This window comes from Zootoca vivipara, chromosome 2 (genome assembly GCF_963506605.1).
Source record: "Zootoca vivipara chromosome 2, rZooViv1.1, whole genome shotgun sequence".
Lineage (NCBI taxonomy): Eukaryota > Metazoa > Chordata > Lepidosauria > Squamata > Lacertidae > Zootoca > Zootoca vivipara.
The window spans coordinates 103,243,920-103,270,656 of NC_083277.1; the positions used below are offsets into that span (position 1 = coordinate 103,243,920).

The 26,737-nt window shown below is 45.6% G+C and overlaps 1 protein-coding gene across 2 annotated transcripts in view; it reads left to right on the plus strand.

The window, feature by feature from the left end:
* Positions 1 to 26,737, plus strand: part of CACNG5 (calcium voltage-gated channel auxiliary subunit gamma 5) — a 52,665-nt gene that overhangs the window by 6,557 nt on the left and 19,371 nt on the right. The window contains exon 1 of one of the 2 annotated variants that reach the window (XM_035104017.2): positions 4,771 to 4,923. The exons of the other annotated variant lie outside the window; for it this stretch is intronic. The gene's annotated coding sequence lies outside the window, so the exon portion shown is untranslated. Of the gene's footprint in view, positions 1 to 4,770; positions 4,924 to 26,737 lie in introns of those variants that run through there. 2 annotated transcript variants of the gene reach the window in all.

Consider the following 26,737-nt stretch of genomic DNA (forward strand, 5'->3'; position numbering starts at 1 on the left):
CCACCTGGATTGACCTACGCACCACTTCCGGTGGGCGGGCCGGAAGTATTTCGATTGCGCCATGCTCAAGCCAGACCCCCCAGTGCTGATGTCGATATGCTTGCAAGTGCAACTGTTGTGCTGAAAAGTAAGAGCAGGACCCAATTAACTCTCAGGAGCTTTCAGTCAAAAAGAAAGTGGTGTTTTAATATGGTTTGGGCAGTTTGTTTTAGGTATGGAAGCTAAGCACATCCAACCCTGATATAATTTGTGTATATGTTATCCCTGACGTTTCCGGTCATCAGTGCTATTTTTCTAGAAAAAGAGGTTCCGGAACTCACCATGAACTCCTCTCTCGTTCTCTTAGAAGGGAAAATTCTAAGAAGTTCTGGAACTGAGTTCTGGCAGGTTCCAGCAAGAAAAAAAGCGCTGCCTGCCATTTAAGTGCTCAATAAGCACATAAACGGGACAAGTTTCCCTCATTTTTTCCCACTGCACATTCTCTGCTTTCCAACTGCACAATTTCCCCCCAGCTGCATATATTTTTTAATCCAACTGCACACTCAGCCATCCTACCACGTGACTCAAATAACATCCCGCATGCCAGTTTGACTCCAGGAAGAGGGGCAAGTGTACCCTTGCCACAAAATCCACTCCTGAAGGAGAAAAGGGAGGCAGTGTTGGAGGGAAGAAGCAAAGGGAGAAGGGGGAGTTGAAACTCGTGGTTAAATTTGTTTTGAAATGAAAAAATGGGTGGGGAAAAAATTCATCGATATGCAAGTTTTATATCCAATGTATTCATCCTGGGATAATTCCTTTTTACAGAAGCTCTCATATTTTACCTCTCGGTTCTGCATTCAGATAATTGGAAACCTGAATTGTTCTGAAAAATTGCGAGCTCCAAAACATGCCAGTCCAGATGGCAGGGCTACTATGCCTGTAAGCTAAAGTGAGAGAACAAGGAATCTTTTTTTAACCACCACCACAATACTGAACTGCAAATATATCTACTTCAGCACACAAACTGCCCTTTTAAAATGTGGGTGATTTCTTTGGGGGGGGATTATTGTGTTGTTGTTGTTGTTGCTGCTGCTGCTGCTGCTGCTGTTTTGATTGCGTATTTTGTGGTTTTATATTGTGATTTTATTCTGTGAAATACCCTGAGACCTCCGGGTATAGGGTGGTATATAAATTCAATAAAATGAATAAGTAAACTGTGACAAAGGTTGCCATGAAATACTGCAATGTCCTCCAACTTGAACAGCTTTAACAGGATTAGACAAATTCATGGAGGATAAGGCTAGTCATGAATGCTGTATCAGGTGGGCCTATGGCCTGATCCAGAAGGGCTTTCCTACGTCCTTATGACAAAATAAATGTAAGCCAACTTGGATCAGAGAACAGTTAACAGATATGGAGTCATAGCCCCAAAGATCTATGAAGGAGAGGACAATATGGTTACTTTTATAACTCAGGAAGCATGCCCTCCCAGGAATCATAGGATTGCTCCTTAGGCGTATATTTCAAAAATGGTAGATTAAAGAGTGGAAATCTCCATTCAGTGGTGCCACTAGGGAATTTTAGATTCTGGAATTAATGGTTTAATTGAAATGGTTAAACAATTAACACACACACACACCAAAAAAATTGTAATCCCTTTTTTCATAACTGCTTTGACATTCCTAATATGTCAGAGCAAAGAAGAAACCAAGTGTTTTGCCAACCAAGTGCATTTTTGCAATGTAGGCCGCCATTTTGCTTTTCTCTGCCTTCATCCTTTCCATTACTTGTAGCAACTTATTCTTACAAATCTGCTTCCCACCCGAGGGTTAAATCAGTCACAGTGATCTGGATCTCAGTCTGCCTGGCTTCATGTTGCAAAAGCTCCTCTATTTCAGAAGTTTGTGGGAACTTGAAACTAAATTGGTCACAGATGGGTTAGTGTGCTTTCTCCTTCACTTGGCGTTCTATTGAAGAATTTGTGCCTTTCATGTGCAGTAATTCTTCTGGGTGTACAGGATGCTTCAAATTTATTATCAAAACTTAAATATTCACTTATTATCGGGTTGTATTCAAGCTGAACAGCTTGCTTCTTTGCTTCAGCTCCTGTTGGCTCCCCCCACCCACCATCATCTTAAGTTTTAATTTTAAGTGCCAGCAATCTGGTTCCATCCCAGTTCAAGCAGAGCCCATCCCTTTTATACAGACCCAGCCTGGCCTAAATTGCTCCCCATTGCCTATCTGATCCTTGCTCCCCAGTGCCTATCTGATCCTAACTCCACCTCCCAACATTATTGGCTCAATCAAGCATTGAGACTACGTAATGGCACCTGTCCAGCTGTCCCTAGCTGCCTTTCTTTCAGAGGAAGCTACCTTGTAGGCCCTAGCTTTTAGCACCCTACCTGGCAACCTAAATTTTGCTTCCAGGACCATCCACTCTGAGCTTCCTTGATGCCTGGGAGGCAGGGCTTTTTTTTCCAGCTGGAAGTCGTCCGGAACTCAGTTCCATCACCTCTCAGGTCGGTGCCATTCTCATGGTAAGAGAACAAGTTCATGATGAGTCCCGAAACCTCTTTTTCTAGAAAAATAGCACTAAAGGGAGGTCAGGAGGAGGTAAATAAGGACCACAGGAGTTAAGTAAGTGTCCACCTGGACACAAAACTCAATGGTGTGAAAGAGTGTGCTGCTGCAACATTTCTTTGGGGTGAAGCCTCAAACTCACTGGAGGACTCTTGTCCCAGATAGAGAGCTAAAAGATCTAGAGCTCTCCCTGGACACAACTCCTGATCTTGGATGTAGCTAATATTGTAGGCTAATAGTGAAGTTCCCTGGACTGATTGATGTAGGGTTGAATGCCATTTGTTTCTCTTCATCACTGCATTACTCAACACTGCATGATTCACTATTGTTTGCATGTTTGTTTGTTTGTTTCATTGATGCATCACCTCCCATGAGGCATCCTGGAGCAAATATACAAAGTCATAAAGCATATATAGAATAGTTGCATATATAAAATCAATTAAAACATTGAGTCAGTACTTTGTAGTTCTTTTAGAGCCGTGCTGTATTTTTGTCCTTCCAGGCTGTGATATTTTACGTTTTACACTTTAGATTCTTTTTTCCTACCTTTCTTTTTGCCAAGTTTGTACCTCTTAACAAAAATCAATTAAAAAAATATTAAAATTAGGTTGGGGAAATTAAAGCACTTGCATCTATAAAAACTTTCTTTTTAAAAGCCATGAAAACAACAATAGCGCACACACAGAAAATCAATACGGATACCAATTAAGATAAAGATTTCCATTTAGAAGACTTGTTGAAAGAGGAACGTCCTTAGCAGGCACCAAAAATCAAACAAAAATGCTTGCCTGCCCGATATATAGGGGGTTCCAATGAGCAGGTGTCACCACACTAAAGGCCTGATTCTAGCAGCATGAAGAATTGACCTAGTATTCACAGGATGGTACCTGCAGCATGCTCACTCCTGCAGAATGCAGGGACTGGTTGGCTATGTAAGGGCTGAGGCCACCCAAGTCCCAAGCTATACCAAAACCTTTAAGCTACCCTGGCAGTTAATTGACAGCCAGTGCAATCAATGTGTCAATTGCTGCCATTGGAAAGTGTTGTGTATGAGGTGTGGCACGCAGTGTTTTGTCTCTGTTCACTCACATGTGCAAGTTATCACTTGGCAACGCTGTCTCAAATGATGGACATGCAAGCAGAAAGGTAGTAATCCCTGCTTAATTACTACCATCTCAAGCTTTAGTAATGTCCCAAAGTTGCAAAGGACCTGGATAGATTTTGGAAGCCGACTACGGCTTGTAACGAATTTTCAGCTATTTGTGCAAGCCTTCAACTGCGGAGCATGACCACAATTTTAGCAATATTTTTGATTTATCATAACCACACACACACACACACTGCATGTTTCCTCATTCCCTTAACTTCTATAAGAGAGTTAAGCATGTGCTTTGAGTATCCCATTGAAATAAAAGGGATTTCTAACTGTTTAGCTCTGGCATGAATCATACCTTCAATTCTGTTATTTTTAAAATATGTCTACAGTTTAAATTTTATTTGTTTGGTATACTGCCCCACTTGCTAGATCTCAGAGTGGTTCCCTGTCGTTTTTTCTGAAAGAGCTTTCACAGATGGTTTTTTTTTGGGGGGGGGGTTAAAATGGAAATGTACTCATTTCTTAACAACAAAGAGAGAGCTCCAGCGGTGGCGGGTTAAGTTAGGGTCTTCCATTAAGGACCCTGCTGGTTCCGACCTTGTCAACCTTCAGTGAGGCACTTCCTGGATCTGATGGGGCGGGCGGCAGGTGTCTTTTAGATGTTGCAGGGCATTCTCCATCAGCCTGCCGGTTATTCCAGGGGGTGACAGGAGGAGGAGACCAGGGGGGTCTCCCCGCCCCGTCCGGCATCCTTGAGCCTGTTCCAGCCTCCAGCCTGCGTCTTCTTCTCCCCTCCGTGTCTCTGCGGGGAAGCGAGCCCTCGAGCTTGCTGGCTGCTGTAATTCAGCAGCGATCCCCTCCCCTCCGCGTCCTGGGTGAAGCTGCCAAAGAGACTGCCCAGCCGAGGGAAGCCTGGTGGGGGGGGGGTCTCTGCAGCAACACTCCCCGCTGCCACCAGCTCCTCCTGCCGGCGTGCCGCCTCTCCGCCTCTAGGGGGCCCCCTCCCTCCCACGCTGGCCGCCCCTCGAAGCAACGCCCCGAGGGAAGGCGGGCGAGCGAGGGATAAAAAGCGCGGCTCTGGAGCAGCACGGAACTCTGCGCGCCCTTCCAGCGCTCCAGTTAGAGCTCCTCGCACCTGCCCGTCCCAGTTCCACTGCCTCAGATCGGAGCGTCGCCACGCCGCAACCTAGGGGGAAAGGGAGCGTCTAAACAGTGGGGAGCTCGGGTCCTTTGCAAAGGGGAGCCCCGGAGTCACCCGGCGCCCAAAGGTAAGAGCTACTCCCACTTTGAATTGGCGAGGAAGGGAGGGTGGCAGCCGGGGGCGTCCGAGGGAGAGCGCGGGGTGCAGGGGCAGGGCGAAGAAATCTCAGGGGGTCGTAAGACGTTTGCGGGGAGGTGTTCATTGCGCCTTGACCATGTGCTGATCAGCAAAGAGGACTCTGTGTTTTGTGTGTGAGAAAGAGACCGATTCTGGACTCCTGGGCTCAGGCGCAACTTTGACTCCCAGAGCCGCGCTTTGGGTGCCCTCGATGTTCCTTTGGATTGTGGGTATATTCGAGACAACCACCTTTCCCCTTGGAGGCTGCAGGCGGTCCTGGCGTGAGACCTAGCGAGAGTGGAGCGGCGCGGCGTGTCATGGGGAGACCCTGACGACTCGATGCAGGCGGTTGTCGCTTTTATTGGAGCATCTGCAGGCAGGCAGGCGGGTGGGTGGCGTGCCTGGGTAGCCGAGAACCTCCCCCTCTCCTCCCTGGTCCACACACGCAGCTCATCCTGTAATGCTTGGCGACTCTTGGGTTTAACTGAACGTGTGAGCGGTCTCCACAGACCTGCACTTGAAGCGATGCGAAAGTTCTGCCTGCGGTTGCGAACCTGGGAGGCTGGTTCAGGTGTGCAAGCCACCGCCTGATGTTGCAGTTCTTGGGTGACTGCGACTTAGCTTGTGGTAGTGTTAGGCGCTGTGGAATGGACTGGTGGACCCCGGAAGGCAGAGGCAAAGCTGTTTCTTCTCCCGCTCCATCTGTGGCACCCCAATAAGAAAAGCTGCCCTCCACTCACCAGCAGGACACTATCGGTCTCTGAATCGGGATGGAGTCTGGAATCTCTGCAGCTTTTCACAAGTGGTGGCATGGGCGTACCCAGGATCAAAACTAGGGGGGGCAAGGGGAGGGGCCAAGGCACGGAAGGGGAGGGGCCACAAAGTGGGCGGGAACGGCGAACTCGCGCTCCGCCGGGCTGTGCCCCTCCCTAGAAGCAGGGCTGGTGGGCGGAGGCGGAGCCCAGCCCAGCGGAGCGCGAGTTCAGCGTTCCCGCCCGCCGCACCGCGCTCTCTGGTTCCCCGCCGCGCGGGGAGCTGGAGGGAGGGTGCGGCGCGGCGGGAATGGCGAACTCGCGCTCCGCTGGGCTGTGCTCCGCCTCTGCCCACCAGCCCTGCTTCTAGAGTAGGGCAGCTGCCCTAACTTGCCCCGTGGTGGGTACGCCCTTGAGTGGTGGCGTTTGAACCTCAGCTGGGTCCCTTGCATGGGCGTAGCGGGGGGGGGCAAGGAGGAGCAGCTGCCCCGCCCCCTGAATCAAGTAATATAAATACTTAACTAACTGACTAATCAGGTCGATTCTGCACCCCCTCCCCCGACAAAAGTCCTGACCCCCCCCCCAAAAAAATCCTGGCTATGCCCATGGTCCCTTGGAAAGCTCTCCCCACGTGGCAGGGGAGATGGACTACTCAAGCCTAGTGCAATAATCGACAACAAGAGAAGCTTCTATACATAAGTTTGTTTCGGGTGAGAAGGAAAAAGCAGCACTTGCATTTAGCACCAGCTGTCCTGGAAATGAATTGTGAGAGTTATTCCATTCTGACAGGAGCCACGCCTGAGAGAGGCTTTCCAAGAGTGGTTTTGTTTGCTTGTTTGATAGGTTACTAGATTTATGTTCCGCCTTTTAGGCAGCTTACTACCTAAGCCATATACTAAGATTCCAGTTATTGAAATAATAACAGAACATCAAAATATTGCATTAAGTGTAGCAGCGGCTGATAAGCGTCTACAACAGCGCAGCACCATAATACCACCTGAATGCAGACCACCAGAAGAAAAAGTCTTTATGGTTTTCCAAACTGTCGTGCAGAACATCTCCTGGGTAGGACTGAGAGAGACGCTTGCTTAAGAGTCTGGAGAGCTGTTGCTATTCAGTGTAGACCAGGGTTTCCCAAACTTGGGTCTCCTGCTGTTTTTGGACTACAACTCGTATCATCCCTAGCTAGCAGGACCAGTGGTCAGGGATGATGGGAACTGTAGTCTGAAAACAGCTGGAGACTCATGTTTGGGAAACCCTGGTGTAGACAATACTGAAACAAGATGCACCAATGTAACACAGCTTCCTGTGCATCTCCCTTGTTCAAGAAATGCAGGGCCACCACAAGAAAGACTCTGTCCCTGGTGCGCACCAGTTTAACAACTCTCACCAGCGGAACACAAAGCAGGAACCTCAGGCGCCAATCTTACAAGTAGGGCAAGGTGCAGAAAGCCAGTGTGGCGTAGTGGTTAAGAGTGTTAGACTCGTAACCTGGGGAACTGGGTTCGCATCTCTGCTCCTCTACATGCAGCTGCTGGGTGACCTTGGGCTAGTCATACTTCTCTGAAGTCTCTCAGCCTCACTCACATCACAGAGTGTTTGTTGTGGGGCGAGGAAGGGAAAGGAGAATGTTAGCCACTTTTAGACTCCTTAGGGTAGTGATAAAGCGGGATATCAAATCCAAACTACTCTTCTTCTTCTTCTTCTTCTTCTTCTTCTTCTTCTTCTTCTTCTTCTTCTTCTTCTTCAGATAGCCCCCTCAGATAGCCTAGTCCCAAGCCAAGCTAGGCTTTAAATCAGCACCTTGTGCCGGGCCCAGAAATAAACAGGCAGCTGATCTAACTGGTGTATAATAGCATGTGATCCAAACACCTGTTTCCTAAAAGTGTGCTAACTGCCATATTTTGCACCGTTGTTGTGAAGGTGCTTCAAAAGGAAAGCAGATAGGATCTCCACCGGCCCAGACTGTGCCTTGTATGGGGCCAACTGGTAGAGTAGAACAGTCCTGAGTTCAACGGGACTCTTCTCCTTGCCTCAAATAGCATTCCTGCTCCCCATTATTAGGAGTTTTGCTTATGAGGGCTGCTTCAAACTTCTTATGTTTATATGAAAACGGGCAAATCCCCATTTACACAGGTTCAATGGATGCATGACTCGCCACACGTGCATTGTGCCCAAACTAGACGTGACTTGAAAAAAATGGCAAATCAGCCCTAAAAGAGTCCAGAAAGGGTACAAAAAAATAATAATGCATGGAAACAGTGCCTAGCAATCCCACAAGCCTTTGCAAGAGCTCCCAGAAGCCCTTGCACTGACCATTGAAGCCTGTGGAATTTTGAGCATGGACGTTTGGAGGGTAGCGATTGTGGTGGAGTTTGGCATTTCATAATTGCTGCTGCTTTCTTGAAGGGTTTCCCCAAGGCTTTCCAGAGGTTTAGAGGGTGTTTGCAGGCTTTTCTGATGGTGTTTCAGATATATTTGATTTCACTTAAACACTTCGTAACCCCCACGTAAATTGGGAACTGCCGTTCTCTAGTTTCCACATTGTTTGCTCATTCATAAAGGTAAAGGGATCCCTGACCAATAGGTCCAGTCGTGACCGACTCTGGGGTTGCGCGCTTATCTCGCATTATTGGCCGAGGGAGCCGGCGTATAGCTTCCAAGTCATGTGGCCAGCATGACAAAGCCGCTTCTGGCAAACCAGAGCAGCACATGGAAACGCCGTTTACCTTCCCGCTGTAGCAGTTCCTATTTATCTGCTTGCATTTTGACATGCTTTCGAACTGCTAGGTTGGCAGGAGCTGGGACCAAGCAACGGGAGCTCACCCCGTCACAGGGATTCAAACCGCCGACCTTCTGATCAGCAAGCCCTAGGCTCAGTGGTTTAACCCACAGCGCCACCTGGGTCCCTTTGCTCATTCATATACAGTACCAAAAAATTATTCCCTGAATATCAGAGGTTACCTTACATTTTGCTTTAAGTATTAACATATGGGTTGTTGGGGTGGGTGGGAGTGAACTACTCCTGACACATTTTTGTTACACCAAACATGAGAAAATGTACTCTCACATGTAGGAGAATGATATTTTGGACTATAAAACTGCTAAGAGCCATAAAAATAACTACCCCTGGTACATGACTAGAGGAATGAAGCAGAAAGGACAAAATTAGCATAGTACAAGTTTAGGAACATTGGCAATTAGCTGATTGTTTTTTGAATAATGGTCCTGAAATCAATGTAATGTTGGAATGCAAAGTTTTGTGACCTAATATTCTGACCAAAACAGAGGCACGATCCATCCAGTTAAGTACTTCACAGTGGAAGGTGTGCTCAATGGGGTTTACTCCTTGGTAAGCCTGCATAGGATTTCAGCTTTAAACTACCATTGAGTTCGATGGGAAAATTGAGCTTAAATTACTCCTACTTATGACCTGCATTTGAGGTTCATTAAGACCGCAGCTCTCTACACACTTACCTGGAAGGAACTCTCATTGAACTCAATAGACCTTACATCTGAGTAGGCTCACTTTTCTCGGCATAATCCCCGTTAACTATTGAATTACTTACTTCCATGTGAACGTACATACGATTATGCTGTTTTTGGATGAGGAAATTTAAAATATTTCTGTACCTTCACATCTCACCTCTCTTCCTTTGTGGGACCCAACCTGTATTGGGAATAACAGCTCTCAGCACCATTAACAAGCTCCAGCTCCCAGAATTCTTTGGGGGAAGCCATGGACGTCAAAAGTGTACCATAGTCCTTTAATGCAGTGGTGGCCAAACTTGGCCCTCCAGCTGTTTTGGGACTACAACTCCCATCATCCCTAGCTAACAGGACCAGTGGTCAGGGATGAGGGGCATTGTAGTCCCAAAACAGCTGGAGGTCCAAGTTTGGCCATGCCTGGCTTTAATGTATGCTATGAGAGTGGCCTTAGCCTTAGACAGGTGTAGACGAATACTAACCAGTAAGCAGTGGCCTTGTGTGGGGAGGGCCAGAGGGGTGGTGCCCCCCAGATGCATTGGGGGCGCATTTTGCTCCTCTCCACCCTGCCAGCCCCATGCCGTGGTGCCCCACCTGCCCACAGCCCTTGGCGGGTGCAACACACTTGTGAGGCTGCAACAGGCACGCATGCTTCCTGTTCTTGGCACCAGGGCCGTCTTAAGTGTATCTGGCGCCATGGTGCGAAGATCCCTCCGGCGCCGGGCGCCCCCCGCCCCATTTCCCGGCGCGGCTGTCTGGCGGGCGCAGCGCACAGTGCGGCTGCCACGGGCACAGCAGCGCGGCGCCCCCCTGGTGCATTGCGCCCCCCAGCCTTGCCTTAGAGCCGGCCCTGCTTGGCACATGCCTGTTACATAGTCTTCACACAGCCCTACAGCATCACAAAGCAGTGTGGGGCTGGCAGGGCTGTGTTACTGCGCCCTTCAGGTGTGCATGCCTGTTTGTGCCCGCCAAGGGTCGCAGGAAGGCAGGGGCACAGCGCAGCCCCACACCTGGGCACATGCCAGGCACGCTACCTTACTACAGTAAAGATAGTCAAAGGGTTGGTCGCTAGTCATTGCTGCCAATAGTCGCTTAGCACTGTTGCTGCCACTGGCCAGGTTTGCTGTGATTGCTTCTACATTCCTTGCTTACACAGGTGTGTGTGTACACATGCAGTTGTAAATATCTGCTCATCGCTATACAGAATAATAGAAGCCGCACTGAGGCACGAGCAGCTGGGCCTGTGGGTTGCAGGAACTACTTGGTGAGCCATAGGTGTGGGGACACTTGGTCCAGCTGCCTGGGAAGAGAAGCTTAGGCACTAGGCAGCACTCCAAGGGCCTCTTGTCCATTGCTTTCCCTGCATGCTTAGAATTAGTATCCCAGCCTTCCCGGCCCACCGTTGCTTCAGATTAAGAACCTCTATGGAATGTTCCTTCTGGATAAGGCTCTTCAAACTGCCTGGGCAACTTCTCCGATGATATCAGCCTGCAGAATGGATGAGTTTGCTTTCTTTCCCAGAAAAACAAAACAAAACCCCATTCATCATACTTGGCACTCCTCGGCACTCTATCGCAATGCCGGTTTGAACGTGCTGGTGTTGCAAGGCGCAAGATGCCTGCTTATGTGTTTGCCATTCTCCACCCCTCCCAGAGAGAAAAGCATTTTCAGCTGCATTGGCAAGGTTAGCAGGCAGACTTCTCGCACATCGGTTCCACTGCTTTTTGTAAAATTTTGTTATTGTTACTGATTTTATAATATCAGCATTCATAAAGCAAAACCTAGCACATGCATTATTTCAAATATGTTAGATGTGCAGGTTGTTGGAGGTTTAGTCCATTGCAGACCTATGCCAGGTGGAGAGGGGCTTGCAGGGGGCAGCCTTTACGACTCACAGCCAGGCGATATAAGAACATTAGAAGACTGGATCCCTGCTGGATCAGGCCACTGGACCATGTAGTCCAGCTTCTTGGTTTCACAGTGGCCAGCCAGATGCCTATGGGGAAACTTGCAAACAGGACCCAAGTACCAGAGTATTCTCCCCTCCTGTGGTTTCTGCCAGCTGGTCTGCAGAAGCATTACTGCCTCCAACTGCGGAAGTAGAGCAGGCATCCCCAGATTCCGGCCCTCCAGATGTTTTGGACTACAATTCCCATCATCCCTGACCACTGGTCCTGTTAGCTAGGGATCATGGGAGTTGTGAGCCAAAACATCTGGAGGGCCGCAGTTTGGGGATGCCTGAAGTAGAGTATAGCCATTGTTGGTGAGCAGCCTTTTGTAGCTCTCGCCTCCATGAAATGGTTCTATTTAGCTGTGCCTTAGTCCTAATCACAGGCTTTGCAAGCAGTTCCACTGCTTCTAACGAACGGTATCTAAAAAAAATGTGTTAAATGAGATTCCTTGCGGTACAGGTTGGAATTGCTTTTATTTTATTTCTGTTCATTCTGTTAAGTGCCCTGGGCTCCTTTGGGAGGGAAGAGTCCTAGAGAAATGTAATAAATAACAATAAAATGATAAATCTTGTACAGAACAGGTGCTCATTTGGAGTGCAGTGGTTTTAACCTCTGTCTGCCTCCCACAATATATAATTGCATGTCTATGTGCAGAGACCCTCCAAGTGCCCCTATTTTCCAGGGACAGTCCCGGTTTTACAAAAGCCGTCCCAGTTTGATTTGATTCCAGAATATCCCACTTTTCCTTAGGATTTCCCCATTTTCATTGGAGAAATGGAGTCATGTGAACCCCAAGTCAAGGAGATAAACTATACAACCTTTAGAAGACATATAAAGGCAGCCCTGTATAGGGAAATGTCTTTTTTTAATATTAAATGTTCTATATATGTTGGAAGCCATCCAGAGTGGCTGGGACAACCCAGTCACATGGAGGGGGTATAAATAAATTATGATTATAATTATCATTATGGACTAGGATGTCCCTATTTTCATTGGAGAAATGTTGGAGGCAAAGTGTACATTCTATGTCAACACACATGTACACAGGTGTGCAGTCTCTCTAACACGATTGTTGTTGTTGTTTAGTCATTTAGTCGTGTCCGACTCTTCGTGACCCCATGGACCAGAGGACGCCAGGCACTCCTGTCTTCCACTGCCTCCCGCAGTTTGGTCAGACTCATGTTCGTAGCTTCGAGAACACTGTCCAACCATCTCATCCTCTGTCGTCCCCTTCTCCTTGTGCCCTCCATCTTTCCCAACATCAGGGTCTTTTCCAGGGAGTCTTCTTTTCTCATGAGGTGGCCAAAGTATTGGAGCCTCAGCTTCAGGATCTGTCCTTCCAGTGAGCACTCAGGGCTGATGTCCTTAAGAATGGATAGGTTTGATCTTCTTGCATTCCATGGGACTCTCAAGAGTCTCCTCCAGCACCATAATTCAAAAGCATCAATTCTTCGGCGATCAGCCTTCTTTATGGTCCAGCTCTCACTTCCATGCATTACAACTGGGAAAACCATAGCTTTAACTATATGGACCTTTTCGGCAAGGTGATATCTCATAGAATCATAGAATCATAGAGTTGGAAGAGACCACAAGGGCCATCCAGTCCAACCCCCTGCCAAGCAGGAAACACCATCAAAGCATTCTTGATGTGACGGATTGGCCTGGTGGGCAAAAGAACTCCAGGGTGCAGAGAGTTAAACCCCAACCTCCTGGATAAATGACGCATTCCATTCCTGAGGGGCGGGACTGCCAGGAGTTTAAAAGGAATGGGAGGCAGTTAATTCGGGGGAGAGGGTTGTGGGAGCGAGGGAGAGTGTGGGTAGGCGTAGGAGATCTTAAAGTGTTCTGAGGAGTTTAATTGAATTATATTACCTAGCCATTGTTAATTGAAACTAAGAATATGATCTAAGAGCCTGTACACATGAAACCATTACGCATTTAAAAGTCATCTAGTCTAAATAAAGCTTTCTTAAATGTTAGTGGATGTGCTTAGTTATTCCAGCTGGGTATCTAAACTCACAGAAGTGGTGGCTCAATAGAGGACAAAACTTACCTCGGGAATAGAGGCAACGGTTTGTGTCTTAGAGTTACACGGAGGAGGCTTAGGAGGATAACCTGGGGTGCTACAAAGTTGCCAGAGTGGAAAGGGCAAACTTTTGCAGTGGGTAATCAATCTGACTGAGACCCTTTACTGTAGGCAAGAGGTTAGTCCGTCAAACAGCCTAGAGTTTATCAAGATACCAGGCCACGTAAGCTGGAAGACTCTCTTTACTAAGGAACCCAAGTAACAGGGGTTTATTTTAAGGCGGCAGGAGAAGTGGGGGGGTGGTTTCACCCCTGGATTCCTGTGTCACATTTTTAGTAATAGAGAGGGAGGACCTTTTTGTTACACTTGACATATGGCTGTCAAGCCTCTGCTTAAAGACCAACAAAGAAGGAGACTCCACCACACTCTCTGGTAGCAAATTCCACTGCCGAACAGCTCTTACTGTCAGGAAGTTCTTCCTAATGTTTAGGTGGAATCTTCTTTCTTGAAGTTTGAATCCATTGCTCCGTGTCCGCTTCTCTGGAGCAGCAGAAAACAATCTTTCTCCCTCCTCCATATGACATCCTTTCATATATTTGAACATGGCTATCATATCACCCCTTAACCTTCTCTTCTCCAGGCTAAACATACCCAGCTCCCTAAGCCGTTCCTCATAAGGCATCGTTTCCAGGCCTTTTACCATTTTGGTTGCCCTCTTCTGGACACGTTCCAGCTTGTCAGTATCCTTCTTGAACTATGGTGCCCAGAACTGGACACAGTATTCCAGGTGAGGTCTGACCAGAGCGGAATACAGTGGTACTATTACTTCCCTAGATCTAGATGCTATACTCCTATTTCTGCTTTTTACTGTGTCAGATTGTTTCAACCACCACCATCCTGAGCTAGGGAAACATTTGCCCTTCTTCAAAGAGTACTGGCCTCTCTTTGAGAGGGAAGTTTTTAATGTTTGATGCTATACTGTTTTTAATATTCGGTTGGAAGCCGCCCAGAGTGGCTGGGGAAACCCAGCAAGATGGGCGGAGTATAAATAATAAATTATTATTATTATTATTATTATTATTATTATTATTATTATTATTATTTGAAGGAGTGTCCAGTTGAAGCATCTATTAAAGATAAAGAACCACGGAAGGGAGCGCAAGGAAAGCCTTGAAGTGGACACAGGGGGTGCAAGGATGGGCAGATTGAGCAGGCTGACACATGGGTAACCTGGAATCTACACACATATTTTAAAAATGCTGTGAAAATGCTTTTTTAAAAAAATCATTTTGAAAGGTACATTGAATTTTGCATAGCTCATTGTTGCCATCTGTTGCCACATGTGTATATTACACTTCACAACACATTTAAATCGTTTAATTTGCAGCTGTGTAGTTGAGTTCCAGGTCACAGTCATCTTCCCCATTCTTGGTAAGATTTATTATGCTTCTGTTTAGATCACAGCGATTATTTCTACATTGGTGTATAGCCATATGAATTAGCATGCACAACGTGTAACTAGTCACCCTACTCCCTGCCCACATTTTAAACCACAAATAGAGGAAAATAAAGTGGGTGGGGATGAGAAATCTATAGGCTAGCCTTTAAATTGGCATTCTGGCAGGCGTTTGCCTGCTAAGGTCTTGCGATCTTGCTCATTTGCAGCTTTAAAATGGATGCTTGATGTGTGTTTCCTGTTGGATTCTTTCCATCTCTGATATATATATTTAGTGCACTGTGGTTTTAAAATGTTGCTAAAGAGCCCCGAGTAGCACATTGACATTAGAAGGGCTGGGACAAGTATTTCTAGATAAACAAAATAAAATAAACAAGGGGCATTCCGTTCAGTCAGCCTTACCAACAAATGTGTGGCCTGGATGTTAAATGAAGTATAAGTAAAATAATGTCTGGCCATGTGTTTTTAGGCTGGAATCAGCAAACTGGAGCAAGGAGCGTTGCAAATGTTGATTTTTGATGAAGGATAAAAATGGCTTAGAGTTTGGTGCCCACCAGAACTGGCAGGGCTGCTAGGAAGTCAAGGGTGTGTGGCTGTGGGGAATTGTTCTGGTTTTCTCTCCATCCTCTTCCCTTGTGAAGATACTGTGGATATGTAAGCATTGCAGTTGTATAATATACCTAGCATCCAACTAAACACTGAAGAGAGGGTTCCGGCTGCCGCAATTGCTTCTCTGATTGGAGAAAAGTACTCCCCTTTCCTTACCTAACCTAACCTTACCTCCAGCAGTTCACGGGACGAAAGGAAGATGGAAAAGAGAGAGAGAGGCAGCATGCCTTGGCCTTTTACCAGGTCTGGAAAGGTCACGCCCACCCACTAGTCACATGCAAGGAAGGATGCTCCAGCCCAGGAGAAACAGGAAGTTTTTACTGGCTAGACCAAACATCCCCTTGCATGTCCACTCTAGGAAAACAAGGAATGTTGTACTTGACTGCTCTCAGTGGATTACATCCCACACTCATAACACAAGCCCCACTGAATTCCCCAGAGATTGCTTTCTGGTCATGCATAGGTTGCAACCTGAAGTGCTTAGCCTTAGAGGTGCCCCACAGTGCTGTTAACAAGGCACCCCAAAAATGGCATCCTCAAACTGATGTTCTGTTTTGTGGTCCATAATATGTTAGTTTTCCGCAGTAAGCACAGAAGAAAAGGCATAGTGGCTACAGAGTACAAAATAGAGGGAGGGAGAACTATGAAGAATTCAACCCTCCAACATTTCTCTGATGAAAATAGAGACGTCCCATTCCATAATGAAATTTTTTATTATTTATAACCTCCCCCCCATCTTACTGGGTTGCCCCAGCCTCTCTGGGCAACTTCCAACATATATAAAAACACAGCAAAACCAACATCTCTAATGAAAATAGGGACATCCTAAGGAAAAGCGGGATATTCCAGGATCAAATCATAAACCGGGATGGCTTCTCTAAATCAGGGAAGTCACTGGAAAAGAGGGACACTTGGAGGGTCTATTAGGGAGGATGCGGGAGAGAAGGAAGCATACAGGTAGAGAAGCTCATTCTAGTTGCCCTGCATTGCCTGATTTGTAGTAGATCAGCAAGAGTTTTTGACTCCCAATGGTATTACAATAGCAACAAGAAAAACCCTCCCCCCTTTTGCCCTTGGCAAATTAGCTAGTTGAAAGTTCTGAGGGAAACCAGGAGTGGATTTGTGTGTGAAATGACTGTAAAATAATCCATTCTGGTCCTGAAAACAGGTTGCTGGGCTGACCACGTACTCACACAGAGGCACCTTGCTCTTTTGTTTGAAGCATACGGAAGCCTGTGACATCATTTTGCATCTGGCTCCGATTGGTGGATCTCAAGGTCCTAGTAAAGAAATAAATCCTTCAGGCCTGACATCTGCTCACCCCTCTGCTGCTACTTTCTTCTTCTTCCTCCTCCTCCTCTTCTGCTCTCCCTTGCCTCTCCTTATCATCACATCCAAGCCATTCTTCAGCGAGCAGGTGGAAGCTGGCTTGCCTTGGAGAAAGCTCTTGTCAGCTTGACAAAGCTTGTCCCTTCCCTAGCTGTTTGGACAACCCCCAGAACCAAGTCCTTCCTGGAAATTGCTTCCTTTTAGTAGAGTTTGTGGTGATTGCAGGGCCCAGTGAGGAACTGCATTGACAGAGAGGAAGGAGAGGCCCTCTTGGCAGGCGCCTTTTGAAAAGGCAGCACTTTAGACATTGTAAAGGTAACAATAAAGTGGAGGTAATAATTTCATCCTGCTGCAGGGACATTAACACACAAGGTTGCTTGTTCTGCCAAAGCCTCTTTTGTTTCCGTGTTTTCTTTTCCTTTTGAATTCGCAAAATGACACATGTTCCGGCTAATTTTAGTGGCAAATGTGACTCTTTTGTAGGTGGGAATGCTTTGCACTGTTGCAACAAGGTTTAAATTAAGGCACAAGACTTAACAGAGAGTTGCTGCCTACAAGACTAGGTTAGGAGAGTGAGGGAATAATGTATCGCTCAAGCAAGGTGTGGCATTTGTGCAAAGAGACTCTTGAAGCCCAGAGTAGTGTAGGGATTGTTCTTCCTTCCTTTGTTTGTTTGTTTCTTCAAAATAGAATCTTTACAAAGAAGGAAAGCATCCTCAAAAATTGGAAGCAAGTAGAAGCAACCTACAATCTAGGCCAGAAAGCGTTCTTCACAGAAAGAAGTGTGTGTGTACCCAGCATACTTGAATATAACCACTCCTCCTGAAAGGCAAACTGTATCCTGAGACAGCTCAGTCAATGTAACTTCTTCACAAGCATCTCTTATGAGCAATTATCCCCTGCCGTAGAGTTACAGTTCTCAAAATATATGGGCTTCCACTTGCCCAGAGAATGTTGAAGTCACATGCTGCAGTTTCATTGTACAAGCTAAGCACATCCATGCCTTGATGAGAGGCCTTTTGGCAGACCCATTTCAGCTGCTGCAAGGACCTCTTCACCCATCAGCAAGAATACATGTGGGCTTTATAGGTACACTTGTCCAGGAGCGGGAATTGGCTGCAGTTCCGTGGCTGACCTTGACAGTCAATGTAGGTGGGTGCTTGTCAAGAGTTGCCCATTGCCCACCACCAACCAACTGAAAATAATAATAATAATAATAATTAATAATTTTATTTATACCCCACCCTTCCCAGTCAAGACCAGGCTCAGGGTGGCAAACAACAAAAATATCAAAACAAGCATAAAAGAAACAATTCAATTAAAATACAGATTAAATACAATGTTAAAATTCAATTTTAAAATTAGGAATCTACAAGTGGAACCTTATTTAAATATCTGTAGGATAAAACCTTAGGGGAAGGTAACACCGGGGTCAGACTGAGTCAGTCCAAAGGCCAAGTGGAACAGCTCTGTCTTGCAGGCCCTACGAAAAGATGACAACTCCCGCTGAGATACGTGACGGTATCCTATCCCTCAGATAGAGGGGTGCCTGCTTGGCAATTGGGAGTTTTTGAAGGAGGGGGCCAAAAGGAGTGCAAGAAGTTGTGCTTCATCTCTCCAGCACAACCCCCTTCTGCTCCTCTTGGACCCCACCAGCACCCAGACATCTTGATGCTTGTCAGATAAGGAGAAGGAGTAGATGCTGCAATTGAAGCTGCAATGGCTGGTATGTAATGGCAAGACTCTTAGGTTAGGTATCTTGAGGGTTGTAGAGTTCACCACTGAATGGGAAATCTGAATTTGCTGTTGTGTGACATAGTAATAGCTTTAGAGGGAGAACATGGTGTAATTATTATAGGTCCAAGTCATGAATAACACATATTGCTTTCTAACGAACACACCCTTCTTCCATAGCACAGCCACTGATCAAAGCTATATTCCCTCCCTGTGGGCACCTCCTCTTGAGCTATCAGCAGGGGGAATGAGGCAGGCATGGCATGGGGCAATGACTTTCTAACAGTGTGCTAGGAGGACACATGTGGCAAATGTTCCAGCTACTGAGGCAGGACACAGTGAGGATAGAAAGCAGATGTTTGCTTGGCTCAGGGCACTTGTGACAAATGCCTACTTTTCCAGGTCGATCTTGCCAGGGTTACCAGTAGGTCACTCGTCAGTGTCACAAGAGAGGTGGCTTCTGGACAAAGCCAAAATTCCCAGGAAAACACCTCTTTGGATTGCTGCTGTTTTGTTTTTTAAAAAGGAACAAGTTCCTTACACACAGACCCCTTTCTTGGCTCCCTGCCATTAGGAATTCCCTCTGCAAGCATGCAGAACTGCTGCAGTGAAATGCTGTTGTTTCTGGGTTAAATTCTGCCCTCCTTTTCCACATGCCTAGTTGGCTTCAGTGAGATTAATTGTAAGTCTTGGCCTTTAAATAAGCCATTTCGGTATAAGTACAGACATTTCTTGCAAAGGCTTTCTCCATCTGCCAGCTCTTGGAAGCACCTCTGTTAAATGTGAAGGCCAGCATCAGGGCTATTTCTGCTCTGTCCCAGTTCCTTGCAAGCTCCCATGTAGCCGTTTGATATATTCACTGAGCTGAACTAATCTCCATCTGGCACAATGTCCTTGCTGCAAAAAGTAGCAACTCCAGCTTTGCTTTTGGCACAAAAAGGAATTTAATCGATCGACATGCTAATTTTGGCAAAAGGCTGGGGATAGCTTGCAATGCAGTATCTTTTTAAAAAGAAGTAAAAGATCGACAACAAAAGAGGCAGACCAGGGATGGGGAACCTGTGACCCTCCAGATATTCCAACTCCCAGCAGCCCCAGACAACACGGCGAATGGCGAGAGATGATGGGAGTTGTAGTCCAATAACATATGATGGACCAAAGGCTCCTGAGATGCCAGAACACAAGAGTCAGTATAAAGTTGATGTTGCAGGAATGATGTGGAAGGAGATCTCTCTGTGTTAAATTTCACACAGCTCACTAGCTTCTGTACTATTTTCAGAAGAAGCTTAGCAGGTCTCTCTCCCCCCCCCCCTCCATGGTTGGCAAATATTACTCAAGTTTGCATTTGTGGAATCTGCATTTGTGGATCAGCATGGCTCTTGCTTATGGTTATAGGCTCGTAAACTTGTGGTTACAAAAATGTACCGCTGATGTCAAAGCTGAACTTTGTGTAGCAGATGGTATCCATCGAAGCACAACTGATTTAGTCATTTCCCCATTCAGTGGATCTCTCTATACCCAGCATGGAGAAACCCCTGTCCGCAGAGGAGCAAATTTCAGATCTGTTGAGAAAGGAAAAGGCTCTTTATGCTGCCCCTTTTGTGGGCCCTATCAAGTTCCACAATACAGTCGTACCTTGGAAGTCAAATATAATCCGTTATGGAAATCCGTTCGACTTCAAAAATATTAGAAAACCAAAGCGCAGCTTCTGATTGACGTTCGGATTCCAAAAATAATTGGCAAATTGGACACTCACTCCCAGGTTTGTGGCGTTCGGGAGACAAAATGTTCGAGAACTAAGCTGCTCGAAAACCAAGGTACGACCACTTTTTCCGAGGAGTGCCCAGATTACAGAGGGTGGAACTTTGACCTGGTGCAGAATCTCTTCTATCTGTTCTCAATAATATCAAAGAATTCTTAGACAGGACTGTCCCCATCATATGGTAGAGTCAGGCAGTCAATGCAAGGAGCAGCAGCAGTAGGAAGGGCATTATGTTTTTCCTGTGGCTTCTCCTCTGTCTTCAGGTGCAGTGGAGAACATTTGTCAGTAACAATCAGTAAAATTATTGTTAAATTTATATCCTACCTTTCCTCCAAAGAGCTCAAAGTGGCCTACATGGTGACTGGCCCAAAGTCACCCAGTGAGCTTTTTGGCAGAGTGGGGAAACCCTGGTCTCCCAGGTCCTGGTCCAACACTCTAACCACTAGACTACAGTGGATCTAACATTGTTTGCTGACCATGAGGATCATGGGTGTAATGTGCAAATGTCGCTACTCAGCACTCAGTAAAGAAACAAAAAAGAAGGAAATCTATGGGAGAAATTAATATCTCTGTTCCTTCTTAGCCGAGTCTTGCCACCACAGAGGCAACCAGCACACCATGAACCCAAGCAATATTTTTGCCTGCAAAGCAATCCGACCATTCTTCTTGTCAAGAAAAGCAGCAAGGAAGATCAAGCTTGCCAAATGTCTGCTTCCCAGCTGGTGCCAAAGGCTCTTGCTCACAAGGATGGCAGATGTTGTAGATGAGATTTGCAAAGCCAGATCCAAAGTATACTTGGAAGTGTAACAAACTGTAAGACTGCCGTGCCTCTTCTTTTCAGACCATTTACACTCAGCTCAGGGTCGTCGTCCCCCGTATTCTCAGAGCATTGGTTCTTTGTCAATGTGTAACCTTTTATATAAATATTAAAGTGGGGGCTCTCCCCTCCCCCAAGTCCTTGCTAATTTCTATGGCACTTGTCAATGCACAAAGTGCTTTCCAGTCAGGGCTTACCCTGATATGACCTTGATTGTCTGTAAAACAGACCCATCGGATAAAAGTAGGCCAGCTGGCCATATTGCCCAAGACCACCTAGTAAATGTTATTCTTTAGTGCATAGGTTGGTTGAGTCTGGTTTTCCGTATTTAAGTCCACCCTGCTATTCACTATACCATACTCATTCTCTGTGTTATCAGAAACCCTCCAAATGAGGGACTGCTCACCTTGGAAGACAGTGTGACCCTGAAAATGTTTGTAGATCCAGTGATCCACCCTACCTTTCATCAGATTATATTAGTGTAATAGTTGTGTGTCCTCCTGGACAGAGATATAGCTAAGCCAAAGTTACTTATGCTCAGGGGCGCTAACTTGCCCCCCCCCACATTGGGGGGTGCCTCACATTACGTGTTGCATTCCTTCTACCAAGTCTTATAATAATAGTAACAAATAAGTCTGTTGTACTGAGTTGGTCTTTAAGGTGCTACTGAAGGATTTTTTTTTTATTTTGCTTCGACTCAGACCAACACGGCTACCTACCTGTAACTAGATCTGTTGTACTGAGTTAGCTTTACTCTTTGCTTCCTAGCTCTTTGACCTAGATAAGGTGGTATACACAGAGAATAATTTAAGTCAAGGCTCATTTGAGGTGGAGTTGGCTTAATGGAAGCCAGGAGTTGTTCATTTCTATAACTTGTTAAATATATTATGAGCCTAAGAGCAGAAATTATGTCCAGAGGGTTTTGATCTGCCATATTGCATTCTGCTGATTAACTTGAAGAACATGAAAAAAGCAGCCTTTCCCTTTCCCTTTTTACCTTTGAAAAATTAAAGTTTCGGGGAGGGGGGGGAACCCAACAAGGTAACAGATGTAATTTGCACTCCCTAGAAGCTTACTTGGGCCTTTGCTTATTATGAAATTCAAAATTAGATAAGACACTTTCATGTTGCAATTTGTAAACATGTGTGAGTAAACACCCAGGGGTTGCCCAGTGAATTGCACATAGCATTTGGATGTTCACATGGGAATGCTTTCAAAACCAGATTCCTTTTTCAGTCCTACCTGTATTCGTTGGGTAGTCTTAAGCAAGAATATTCTGGCTTCCATTGGCGTGCATCTATCTTCTGTTGTCACAGAACGGCTGCACAATTTTGTATCAGGCAGCTACTAAGGAGCACGAGAGGATACTGTATTAGAATTTCAATTCCAGGATCATTGGACTTTTGAATGACTCTGCTGCGTCCCACTCTGTGCCTCATCATAGTTGACTGGTTTCTAGCACCTTGTGTGTCTAGCACCCAGAACAAATCATTATCTTTATGATGGAGTGACTGGCTCTATTTTATTTTATTTCATTTGTTTTAAACAAAAATCTATAGGTGAGGTACTCACCACTTCATAGAGAGATACAAGCTCCACGTTCTAGATACTAATTTATTAGAATCATAGACTTGGAGAGTTGGAAAGGGACCCTGAGGATCATCTTGTCCAATCCCCTGCAATGCAGGAATATGCAGTTGCCCCATATGGGAATCGAACCTGCCACCTTGGCATTATAAGCACCATGCTCTAACCAACTGAGCTATCCTGTGCAGGAGAGACAGAGACCCTGGGAGAAAAATAAAAGTTTGTATCTTCAGTGCTCCAACTACCAATCACTTGGGACTGTTTCAGAGCCATTTTTATAGCTATATTTTTATCTAATACTATACTTTAAAGAAATATACTTTTTTTGTTCTTGAAGACAAAATACAAAGGAATAAGACTGTGGCATGACCTCTGATGACACAACCAGAAACGTAGGAAAACATGACTTCATAAAAGATAGCATCTAATAACAATGTTAGTTCTTTATTTACATCTCTAAATAGAATATAAACGCAATTTGAAAGAAATAAATTAACTGGTATTTTCTGAAAGAGCCTCATTTTTTTAGGATAAGAAAGGACAATGAATCTAAGTAAATAAAATGTGATGGTCTTGATGGCTAATAGAGTCTTTAGAAGCAGACTGAGCTGTGGAAATAAATGGAATAAATTAGGGGAGGCAGTTCAGACGCCGGGAGCACGAGCAAACGTTGATCCTGGAATGTGGGAGTGAAATGATGTATCATTTAGCGAGGACAAAAAAGCAACAACACTGCAGAAACATTATTGGAAAGTATTTGGGCCAGTGCAGATGGTAATTCTTTCACCCTCCAACTTTTTGATCTTGGGATGAAGACTGCTTTCAGATGATTAGCTGTCAGCCAGTCTGCTCCCCATCTCTCTCCCATTTGACTCTTGGTTGTTGTTGTTTTTCCATCCTAGTTTAGGGCTTTCAGCTTTCTTTCCTTTCTTCTCTTAAAGCCTCTCCTTAAAACTAGCACTTCCAGGCTTCGGTTAGCACAAAACACTGAAGGCAAAGTAGCATTGCTGGATCTCTGTAAGCGTTTAGAATGTAAATGAAAATGCCATCCTGACAGTAGGGTAGAAAGTTCAGCGGATGTGTTCCCTAATTGGTAACTGGAGCACTGGGCATGCTAACAGGATATTTGTCTCTTAGGACCCACATTTTCTTCACATTTAGAGCCGATTTGCATGGGGCAACGTATGGTAGAACTTAACTCTCTCCTAAGTGAGGAGCGCCTCAACGGCAGGTTAATGGGAAGGTGTTAAATATGAGCGTGGAGTAACATGTCCCCCAACACCACAAAAAGCCCACTACTAGTGCATGCACAAATGCATCTGTTGACAAAGATATTTCATGCAATAGTTCAGGGGTAGTCAACCTTTTTATACCTACTGCCCACTAATGAATCTTTCTTGATGGTAAAATTTCCTTACCGCCCACCAGTGCTCGATGGAAGGAGGATTCAGCTTGTGCCGCAGAACCCCCTACCGCCCACCTAGAATCCTGAAATGCCCAGGTTGGTAGGGACCAGGTTGACAACTCCTGCAATTGTTAAATATTCCTTCTGATTTGCAAACCCTTTTTCCTGACACTTTTGTGTGCTGTTATGGCTGTCCCTTTTTTCTGCCTTTACTGCATTATTTTATCATCAGTAACTGATAAGCAGAATACATAAAAATTGTATGTGTGCAGCCTTGCAGATGCGTGTAGCATTTAAGGAATCTACAAAGAGAAAAGCAATTGTCACAAGTAGTAACATTTTTTTGTTGTTGCAAGGGGATTGGGAAATAGAACATGTAGGTATGATTCCACTGGAAGAGCAAACTTTTATGTCATTTAAGATTTTAAAATACAAACTGTAGAAAATAAGGAAGTGTTCTTCTTCTTCACACACTTCCACTTTTTAGCCTGTAATCTTAATCACACCAATGTGATCTTATAAAGCCTCAAATGATCTACTCCTGCCTATTGTCGTGTGCATGTTCCTTATTGTATTGCCCTTGTTCCCATAACCTGGAGCCTATGGGGCATAGCATTGCAGGCACCTAAAAGGCTGCATTTTCAGGACCCTGGATAGTTCCAATTAGACAGTTTCCTCTGTTGAGGGTCTGAAGCTCAAGGGAGACCTTTTATTCCTTTTGTGCCAGACTACCCTTCCCAGATTCTGTCCACCTTCTGAAGAAGTCCTCTAGTCTAGCACTCTGTCATCTCTCACTCAGCTCCTACCTGATGCCTGGATTGTGCTGGTGAGCCGGCACTGGGAAGACTGATGCCCCTTAGTGCATTATCTCTTAGGAGAATTTAGCTGAATCTATCTTAGGGTTCCAGGTTGGAGGTCTCTAGCTCAAGGGGTTCCTGTTGAGAAGTCCTGGCTTAGGCTTGGTGTCAGAGCCTGAGACTGGGTTTAGCACCTCTGTAGTTTGTGTCAATGACATTCCTTATCTCACTGGTGCATTCTCCTCTGTGTCAGAGTCTGAGGTTCTGCTCTGATCTCAGGAATTTCTTTGGCTTTTTAAAAAAATTGATCTCAGGGATTTCTGGTTCCCAGAACTGGCCTCTATTAAGAACCATTCTGGAGATTCAACTATCCCTTTCCCCTCCTCCCAAGAGAGGGTTTTAGATCTGGGTCGGGAACAGCAACCATTGTAAGAGACGATGGAGAGAACTGACTCAAATAGATGACATGCACATCAAATAAAAGACTGCTTAGACAAGGTCTGGTTGCATTCGTCACAGCAGTCAGGGAGTGTTTCTATTGAGGTTTAAGGTTATAGATTCTTGAATACGTGGGCCTACAAAGCAGATGGCTTTAAACACATGGCATTCTGATCACTGACCACTCAATGCATAGATTCTCACAGAAATTCATTTCACATTCTGAGCCATAAACATTTTTTTTTGGGGGGGGAGGTGATGCCACATGATTCATGATGAGCAGCATGGTGCTGGAAAAACACATTCAGAACTAGGTATAGCAAACTTCAATGACACCAGTACTTTTTGTATACTTTAATACTGTACATGTTGTGCTCTCTAGCTCACAGGCAGTTTGGATTTGCCTGTACCAGGCTTGAGCAAACTACCAAGAAAATAACTTTTTTGGCAAAATATTTTGCTTAGGAGAGTTTAAAAATTGATAGGCCAGTGCAAATCAACTGGGATGTGCTGAAGGAACTCCCCAAGGATAGAATCCTCCAGCCACTATTTTGATGGCATTTTAGGCCATTTTGCAAATTATGCACAAATAAGTGGTTATTCTGTTGTTTGATTTCAGATTATGTAGTGGAATGATTGTTGGCTTGCCTTAATCCAAGTTGGAGCATTTCACATGCAGCCGGTTCCACTCTCCCTCAAAGTCTAAAAATTAGTGTCTTCCCCGACTGATCTAAGTGGGGCTCATATTGAAGCTATTTTTTGCACTTGTCTTAATCAGAGTGGGTCCTCCTAAAGCATAGGTCGGCAACGTTCGGCCCATGGGCTGGATGCGGCCCACAAAGGATGTTTATCCGGTCACCGAGCCGCCCGCTCGGCAAGTCCCCCATGCGCTGCGCTAAACCAGCGCAGCACGGCGCGGAGACTTGCCGAGTGCTGCCGGAAATCGCTTCTGTACATGCCCAGATGCGATTTTCTGCTTCCGGACATGTGCAGAAGTGATTTCCAGAGCCCCAAATATGGGCAGCACGGCGCCAGAAATCGCTTCTGCACATGTCCGGTGCATGTCAGGCCCACGGACAATTGTCTGTGGGAATCATCCGGCCCATGGCAGGAAAACGTTGTCGATGCCTGTTCTAAAGAGCTTAGCTTGAACCATCTTTTATCTGGGCTTCATTGTTCTATATCTGTCTATCATGCTCTTGGATCTTTCTGCATGACATAACTCTGTCTAGCCTAAAAACTGTGCAATGAAAGTTACTTACAGTGAAATCCATGAAGTGCTTGAGCCAGTTTTCTTGCACTTAACCAGCATAAGGGCAAGTCCTATGTGTTAATTATATTCTGTTGTTCTTCTACCATGCTTCAGGGCTTATAGGAACCTATGGAGGTTGCACAAAGGGGTAACAGCCGTATTTGTTTTGAATTGAAAGTCATTGATTGATTGACATGTGGGGGTGTGCTGAATGGCCTTGCCACCCTCCAACATTCTTGCTTGAAAATTACATCCCTGGAATTGGGCCAGCTGTGCTAAGCAGAAGGGACTGGCACCTCACTATTCAACACAATTCTTTTGAAATAAGTCTCACTGGTGTCCATGGAAATTGCCTCTTGGGA